This window comes from Sorghum bicolor, chromosome 2, assembly GCF_000003195.3.
Source record: "Sorghum bicolor cultivar BTx623 chromosome 2, Sorghum_bicolor_NCBIv3, whole genome shotgun sequence".
Lineage (NCBI taxonomy): Eukaryota > Viridiplantae > Streptophyta > Magnoliopsida > Poales > Poaceae > Sorghum > Sorghum bicolor.
The window spans coordinates 47,189,969-47,198,908 of record NC_012871.2 but is presented as its reverse complement, the minus strand read 5'-3'; the positions used below and the strand labels follow the sequence as shown (position 1 = coordinate 47,198,908).

At 42.4% G+C, this 8,940-nt stretch overlaps 1 long non-coding RNA gene across 11 annotated transcripts; it reads left to right on the top strand.

Annotated features, from left to right (window-relative positions):
• On the top strand, window positions 453-8,036 carry LOC110432924. Of its 11 annotated transcripts, none has more exons than XR_002450225.1 (5): window positions 453-1,328; window positions 1,422-1,584; window positions 1,678-1,785; window positions 3,935-7,041; window positions 7,977-8,016. It is a non-coding gene; the product is annotated as an uncharacterized LOC110432924 (long non-coding RNA). The 11 variants fall into 11 exon arrangements; XR_002450226.1 differs by having other exon boundaries at window positions 457-1,328; window positions 3,935-6,415; window positions 7,977-8,014; XR_002450233.1 differs by lacking the exon at window positions 7,977-8,016 and adding an exon at window positions 2,327-2,844 and having other exon boundaries at window positions 462-1,328; window positions 3,935-4,780.

Sequence of the window (8,940 nt, the reverse complement as noted above, 5' to 3'; positions counted from 1 at the left end):
GCGTTATTTTTTTTGCCGTCTCCGCTTTGCCGAGTGTGGCACTCGGCAAATGGTTTGCCGAGTGTTTTTTGCCGTTTGCCGAGTGCCCTGGACACTAGGCAAAGCGTGCGATTCCAGTAGTGGTTGGTGGTATTGTCAAAATTTAACTCTCATCGTATCGAATATTTAGACACGTGCATGGAGTGCTAAATATAGACTATTTGTGAAACTAAAAATACAGCTAAATAATAATTTACGAGACGCACAAGCAGCTAATAAGCTAAGTCAGGATTTTTTTTTTTAAAAAAAAAGAGGAGAGATGCATGATAGCTTGGTACAGCATGTTGCACCGTCAAATCTTTGTTTATGGACGGGTGACTCGGTCGGTTCAGGTGGTATATCTGTTTGGTGGCCAAATTTTATACTAATTATCTCCTTCTCCTACACAACTAAAAAAAACAAAAGTAAGACTAATTTTTGGTGCGACATTGGTTCCGTCCGTCGGTCCGCTCTGCCCACCCGCGCGATCCCTCTCCGCGCCTCACGCTCTCCCGTGCGATCCCTATCCGCGTCGTCAATCACGCATGGTGCTCCATCCTTCCTGCGATCCTTCCTTCCCAGCGCTCTTTCCTCTCCGCGCCGTCAATCACGCACCAGAGCTCCTTCCACCGCGCGACCCTTCCTTTGAGTAAAAGATGGAAGGCTCCCAATCCCAAATCTCCGTTGCAAATCCCATCGGGTGCTGCTCTCGCCATCTCCCACCAGCCACACTCTTCCTCATGCGTGGCACACTTGGCCGTCCTCCGCCATCGCCATCGCCCCCCACCCTCACCCTCGCCCTCGCCCTGGAGCTGACGATGCGCACGCTGTTGGTGAGGCTCGGAGAGGACGACAGCCGTTAGGGGCTGCTCCGGACGCCCAAGGCCCAAGCGCGTGGCGAAGCCACCAAGGCCTTCTGTGACTGCACCCAAGGCATGGTGGATGCACGGCTTCCCCTTCCATTTTCACGCTCCCCTGATTTCTTGGATCCATCGGTAACAACTGATCCCTGCTTTGTGTGAAAAATAGTGTTCTCCCGGATTCGTGATTGCCCTGTAGATGGACGAACCCTACTCCCCTTCGGCAAGTACGCCCGAGGAGAGGACGGAGATTGAAGACGACTTGGCTACGGGCTATGGCCGCACGGGCCTGCGTATGCGGCCGGTCGGCAGCACCAGTCGTGGGCTCGTGGCTGCACGGTTTGAAGGTGGGCATGGATGGCACGCCCTACCTCAGAAAGGTGTTCATCAAGATGAATTCTAGCACGAGTACCTCTCCATAGCGCTCGAGAAGTAGCCGCTTCATCACTGGTGAGTGGTATTCGGTTCTATGCCTATATTTGATGTGTTTCCCTATTGTAATTACATAACCCAACAGTGTTGTGCCGTTCACTACCATTTTAGGAGTTTATTGATTGGATCTGTTGCCAAAAGTGCTTTGTGATGTACTACAATACTAGATGCTCCAGAGTTCAGTTTCACAGTGTAAATTCTACTATGATTTCAAGGAACGTGCTTAGCTTCAGCTCAAATGGAGGGTTACTGGGTTCAGAAGATGGTTACTTGGGTGGGGCCCCTTAATCTTTAGTTTTCCGTTTTTTATTTGTCGGTCCCTTGACAAATCTTCCCGTTTCTATTATTCAGTTATTTAACCATGTAGGCTCTGAAGGCGAAGATTACTGCAAGGAGAACAAACACTGTGATCGTAGAAATCTGATCGAGTTATTCATGAAGACAGGTCATAAGCACTTCCAAAGCTGACTTTTTGGTATGCTGCTTTGTTATTTAGTATTGGCAATCTTAGTCATGATGCATTCGAGTTCTTATTTATGAGATTGTTTGCTAACCTATATCGCTAGGATTTTAGTTATTGAAACTATATTGAAATTGAGATTTTAGCATTGATATGCACTGTTCACTGGCTGATTGAAGAGGCATCAGCTAACACTCACATTGAGCAAATTGACATTGCTAGGATTTTTATTTTTTAACTGTACATATTTGGAAAGCGTTTGCTATTATTTTCTCTAATTAAGAACCAAATTGCTGTTTTTCCTTGTGTTATGCATGTCTCCTTCATTTCGTGGCTGATTGAAGAGGCATCAGCTAACACTCACATTGAGCAAATTGACATTGCTAGGATTTTTATTTTTTAACTGTACATATTTGGAAAGCATTTTCTATTATTTTCTCTAATTAAAAACAAAATTCCTTGTGTTATGCATGTCTCCTTCATTTTGCTGGATATTTTGTTTTTACCAATTCTGAGCAAAAAACTTTTGATATGTGGCTGGGGGTTTGGAGGACAGGTAATTCTTGTTGAGCTTCTTTGCATGTTCAAGTCACCTTGAACTGAAAAAAAAAATATCTTGCTCACTAATAGAAAAACACAATAGTAGCTGTTCATTGGCTACTAAAACTCAGCAATTGTTCATTGGATGAGAGCTGCATTGTCCTTCAACTCAAGAATGAAGTCTTGACGAATCTCATGTTTCTCACAATGAGGTCTTGTTGAATCTCTAATAAGTGAGCAGGTAATTAATAGAAATTCATGCCACTGTGTAATTAAACGATCCAGCATTAGTTTATGACTGGCTAGCCAGGATAAAAATATTAGAGTGTTGTGTTGTGTCCATTAATAAGCATGCTTATTTGAGTTTTCTTTTCTTAAGAAAAATCGTATCCAGTGGTTAGCTGAAGTCTAATTCATGGGTGTCTGTGGATTCAAAAGCAAGAAAGCACATGCTCCTATTTTCTATGAGTTGCTGCCCAACAAAAGCTTGGATGACCACCCGTTCTACTGAATCCACAATGTTTTAGTATGCAGGTGCGGTGAGTTAGGGATTTTTAAGCACCAACATTCTTCTTGGATGTCGATTTCAGTCGACAACTCTCTGATTTGGCCTGACAAGGAATGTCTGGTGGTTCCTCTGTCATGTAATATATATGTTTTAGGATCCTTAATATCTGGAGTGTTTATTTCTTTAGTTTTCAGTTGTTTTCCCATCTCTACTCATATGTGTAGCAAAATCGTGATATGAAAATCAAAAATAAAAAAAATGTGGCCTTTATTGTACACAAATTGTTTGCCGCGTGGGTTGTTTGTAAGAATAGATAATCCACAAGACTTTTGGCAACAGATCCCTAGATCTAGGAGAGTGACTTGCTTATGTTTTACTTTTGGATGGATATTTCAATTTTTGACTGGTTTTGATCAGCTATGAACATCAGTTTACTGTACTTTGAAAATTGTATTTTATACAAGATCTTTGGAGGTAAAGAAATAGATGCCCAGTCAGTTCTTTATTTTAAATAAAACGAATCTTTTGTGTGTGTTTATTCATCTATCTATTGGGCTGGGCTCTTGTTTATCTAACAACTTAGAGTTTGCTGAAGATATGTGTTTATCGTGTGATCTAATTGTGTACCATTCCTTCAGAATATCTGTAACTAATGTCATTAGCTTTGTACCCTTACTGTTGCCCGTCCTGTCCATTAAGATTGCCGTAGTTGGTAGTATTTTATTGTCATGCATGTAGAGGACAGAAAAGGCGCTCCCTGTTGGTCTATTTATACACAGAATGTGGCTCTTTATACATGGGAGTATGTATGATTCTACACACAAACATGATCATTCTCCATTATCCATAAATAGATTTCGTCTTTAGCATGTCAACTGTGAGTTTTTGTCATCTGGGAGCATCTTGAAAGGAGCGTTGTAGAGATCCTCATGATCTTGAGCATCTTCACTGAACCTATAGAGCAGCTATCCTTATTTTCAGTAGTATAGAGGAGCAGATAACCTTATTAGTTAGTGCCTGCAACATTGTAGTGTTATTATTTTGCTATCTTTTGGGATTAGTTTATTCTGCTACTTGCTACTTTCTAATGGGATTTCTTTTGCTGTTTCCGTTCAGGTTTTTGTCGAGCACTGTTCTCTATCACCGAAAAAAACTGAACTGTAGGTGGTATTCTTTCCTATCTAGCATTATCATGATAATCTCAATATGACAGGGGAAGTGGTTACATTAGCATGTATTCTTGTTCAAGCTGAACTGTGCTCATACATACAACGTGCTCTCATGGATGGCAAGAGGTGATCCAGATGGAGAACAAGCTAAGGAACCTTGAAATTGAATACAACTGTGCAAGTATGTTTTTCTTTTTAGTCAATTTTGGATGTTATGTTGCTTCCTGGTTTGCTGTTTCCCTCCGTTCCTCACTACTGCTATTGTAGCTATTGTCTTTTAGGCAAATTAGGGGGGTGAGGGAGAGGATCCCCACCTGGAATTAATATAATTAAAGTTCAGACAACGAGACCGGAGATGCAGAGGACGTAGGGATACAAGAGCAGAGTGTTTACAACCATCTATATACAAAAGCCAGCCATCTAGATAATAGCAGAGTCTTGGTTATTTTTTTAATAAATTTTACTAGGGAATTGATTTCACAGTTTCTTTTCAAAAAATATTTTTGATCCAGAGCATTTGTGTTTCCTTTTGAGATTTTGCTACAAGCACATTGATTGTTGTTGTGAAAAGTAGCTGAGTTTGGTCTCTGCGTTGCAAATTGCTACTATATGCTGAGCTTGTGGGTAGTGAAGAGCAGCTGAGGTCGTGATAGCCTGGGCAATGACTAACCGTTCATGTTGTGTCGATATTAGCGGGCCAGGAAAACTTGTATTTGGAAAGTTTAATCTCATTTCTTTTTTACTTAATGTATGAATTCTTGAAATGAATTATTATGAAAAATATTTTGTGCCACGAATCATTGTGTTCTTCGTCAACTACATTAGCAACACTTGATTGTGAACCGTAACAGTTTTTCTTTAAGCTCGTCACAATTTTGGTGCATGCAAAGTAATTCCAGTTTGTTTGCATCCTGATCTTGTCCCCTGCATTACAAATTTTAAGGTTAATTTAATTAATCTAATCTAACATTGTAGTTGTTGGTGTATTTAAAGTGTTTGGCAGCGCTGCACGAAAGCTGAGGCTAGGAGCGGTGCCAAAGGGACCCTCCATACTTGATCAAAGTTAGATAAGTCTAGTTTAGGATAGAGCCAAAATAACCTATAGAAGGGAGTACTGGTTAAACAAATTGTTTATCTCCAATATGTATTCTCTCAAGATCAGTTGTATGTTGCGATGTCTAGAGCCACATTAAGTACGAATCTTAAGATCCTTGCCCTCTCGCTTGATGCATAAGCACATGATGAGGCTAAAAAGATGATGAAGAAAAACGCTAAAAAGAATGCCAAGGGAAAAAAAGACTGTGTCTAATAAAAAAAAGTTAAGTGTAAGAAGACCCCATATAACACCCAAAATTTGGCTCTTTTAAAAATAGATGAATTTGGCTATATTAAATAATTTTGTGAGCATTTTTCAATATAGGAAAAATAAATAAATTTAGAGAAAATAAAATTAAATATAAGTTAGGCTAATATTTTGTTGCATACATGCTGGTGCATTTCTTTATGGGATGAGTGGTTTTGATGAAAAGAATTTTGAATTCAAAAATTCATTTGGAAAAGTGTTTGGAAAATTTGTTTGGAAAATAAAAAGAGAAAAGCTTTTCTCTCTGGCGGCTGACGGGTGGGGCCCACCCGTCAGGACCACCTCCTTCCTCCAACCGTCGCTCCCGAATCCTCTCTCTCAGCAGCAACCGCCCAGGCCGAAGCCCCCGCTCCCACGTTCTCCAGCTCCCCCCGCGTCTCGGCTTCAAGTGGAGGGAGTCCGCGCGCCCGAGTTTTCCTATAACAACAGCTAGCAGAAGAGTCTCAAGATGGCACCATTTGAAGCTTTGTATGGTCGCAAGTGTAGGACACCTTTATTCTGGAATCAAACTGGTGAGACACAGGTGTTTGGACCAGACGTCCTAAGAAGTGCTGAAGAACAAGTGAGGATGATTAGGGACAATCTAAGAGTGGCACAGTCAAGGCAGAAAAGTTATGCCGACACCCGAAGAAGGGACTTAAGCTTCAAAGAGGGTGATTTTGTATATCTGAAGGTATCTCCAATGAGGAGTGTGAAGAGATTCAATGTGAAGGGTAAGCTAGCACCGAGATACGTCGGACCTTTCAGGATTCTTGCAAGACGTGGAGAAGTAGCCTATCAGTTAGAACTTCCTGAGAGCTTGTTAGGTGTACATGATGTATTCCATGTTTCTCAGTTGAAGAAGTGTTTGCGGGTACCCGAAGAGCAGATTCCTATAGAAGAATTGACCGTTAAAGAAGATCTCACATATAAAGAGTACCCGATAAAGATTTTGGAAACTGCAGACAGAGTTACAAGAAGCAGAACTATAAAGATGTGTAAGGTGCAATGGAATCGTTATACCGAAGATGAAGCCACCTGGGAAAGAGAAGAGGACTTGAGAAAGTCGTATCCACATCTGTTTGAGTAAGCATCACTCAATCTCGAGAACGAGATTATTTTTAAGGAGGGTAGAATTGTAACACCCAAAATTTGGCTCTTTTAAAAATAGATGAATTTGGCTATATTAAATAATTTTGTGAGCATTTTTCAATATAGGAAAAATAAATAAATTTAGAGAAAATAAAATTAAATATAAGTTAGGCTAATATTTTGTTGCATACATGCTGGTGCATTTCTTTATGGGATGAGTGGTTTTGATGAAAAGAATTTTGAATTCAAAAATTCATTTGGAAAAGTGTTTGGAAAATTTGTTTAGAAAATAAAAAGGGAAAAGCTTTTCTCTCTGGCGGCTGACGGGTGGGGCCCACCCGTCAGGACCACCTCCTTCCTCCAACCGTCGCTCCCGAATCCTCTCTCTCAGCAGCAACCGCCCAGGCCGAAGCCCCCGCTCCCACGTTCTCCAGCTCCCCCCGCGTCTCGGCTTCAAGTGGAGGGAGTCCGCGCGCCCGAGTCTTCCTCTCCCCATTTTTCCCCCTCCTCGCTTCTGCTCGCATCCGTGAAAACGCAGAGAAAACCGTCGCCGGGAAGTTCTTCGTCGACCGCGCGTAGGCCGCCGTTCCGAGCCGTTTTCGCTCCGAATTAGCGCCGTGGTGAGCTTCCTCTCCTCTCCCGCTTCCTCCCCGTCTATTTTTCTCGCGAAACGGCGCACTCCTCAGTGCTGTCCGCGGAGCTCCGGCGAGCTCCATGGCCGCCGGCCATGGCGCGTGCCGCGTAGGACCTTCCACAGCCGCGTCGCCGTGAACCTTCTCGGAAACCGCCTCCTCGACCGCGTTTTTGAGTGGAATGGACTCGCATCGCTCTCCTCTTTCTCCCAGTTCAATCGGAATCGAAAACCGTGCACCGTAGCACCTCCTCCGCTCAACTCCGGCGAGCTCGGGCCGGCCGTCAATGGTGGCCACCGTGTTTCTGGCTGGAGCTGCCTGTGTGCCGTCCCCTTCCTCTCTCTTTCTTTTTATTTTTTTTATTATTTATCTTTTAATCCAGCGCGTTCAATTTTGATTCAACGGCCAGAAACACTTGATACCCCTTCATATGATATCTTGTTAAAGAGTCCTCCAAAATTTTTGTATTTGCACCGCAGTCCTCGGCCAGAGGAATTTCCAGGATTTATTTCGTTTATTTAAATTCGTTTAGACTCTATCTTATTTACAGAATTGCCACCGCATTGTTTTAGCTATAAAATCGCCGTTTGAACTCCGAATCAATCCGTTCAAGTTGCGTTAGTTTCGTAATTTTGTAAGCTTCGCGTTGGTACCACTGTTGTTTAGGTTTACCACTGTTAGATTTCCTAGTTAATTACAAGTCCGTAGATTGCTGTTGAAATCCCGTTAAAAGCGTAACTTTCGCGTCGTAAGTCCGTTTTCCGTGAATTTCGCGTTGACTTGATCGTAGCAGCACGTAGATGATTTTGGAAAACTTTTATTTAATTTATTTACTGTTGGTGTACTGTTCTAACTTTAGGAATTGTTCTCTTGCATGTTTGTCTTGGTATGCGTGATGATTGTGATGTGTTGATCGAGCCCAGACGGTGAGGAGTATTTCGGGAGTCCGGAGCTCTTTGGGGATCAGCAGGACCAGCAAGACCAGCAGGAGTACGTGAACCAAGGCAAGTATAGCATGGGCCTACCTTGTTGTCCTACTCATTTTTAAGCATTTCACCCTGCATGTGTATAATATTGCAAACTATAAGGACATCCTAGCTGTTGATGACAATTACCTTGTTCCCAAGGGTTTTTATTGCATATGGGTAGAAGTGCTAGTGCTCTAACTCCAATTATATATGATCTGAAATCAGTGATGGAACCATGGTTAATTGATTAAATATGATTATGATAAATGGAACATAGGGCTATGGTACAAATGACTGTTGGTCATGTTGTCCTAGACCCTCCGTAAGGACTTATCTGTCGGCAAAAGCTGGGACTTACAGTGCAACCGGGAGAGTCACATGGCTCTGACTTTAGCTCAGTAATAGGACCTTTTCTAACTCGTTAGAGGTTACCCGAAAGGGCGCAAGAGGCGCTTGCCACTTTGGGTGTAGGGCTGCCCTTGTTTCTATGAGTATAGCCGCAATGGAAATGTGCCATAGAAAAGGGGGGTTTTCTACATCTGCCTGCCGAGGAAACCTCGCGGCCCTAACTGGTTAGAATAGGCCTATGGAAGGCTTCATAGTGTACCCTGCCCGCTCACCTTGGTAGTGTTTGGGGGTCGACGGATCCCGGGCATATGGGCAACACGACTCACGGTGAAAGTGCACAACCTCTGCAGAGTGTATAATTGTTATAACAGCCGTGCTCACGGTCACGAGCGGCCCGAAAAACTCACAGAATAACTGGTTACTGATGGCTATATGGTACATGATGATGTATAATTATGCTTTAATGTGACTTATTGACTTACTATGGTTCTAATAACTGATCATATGGGATATTTGGGAGCTTAAGCATAATCTATAATAATTAATGATAAAACACTGACCTACTAAAAGC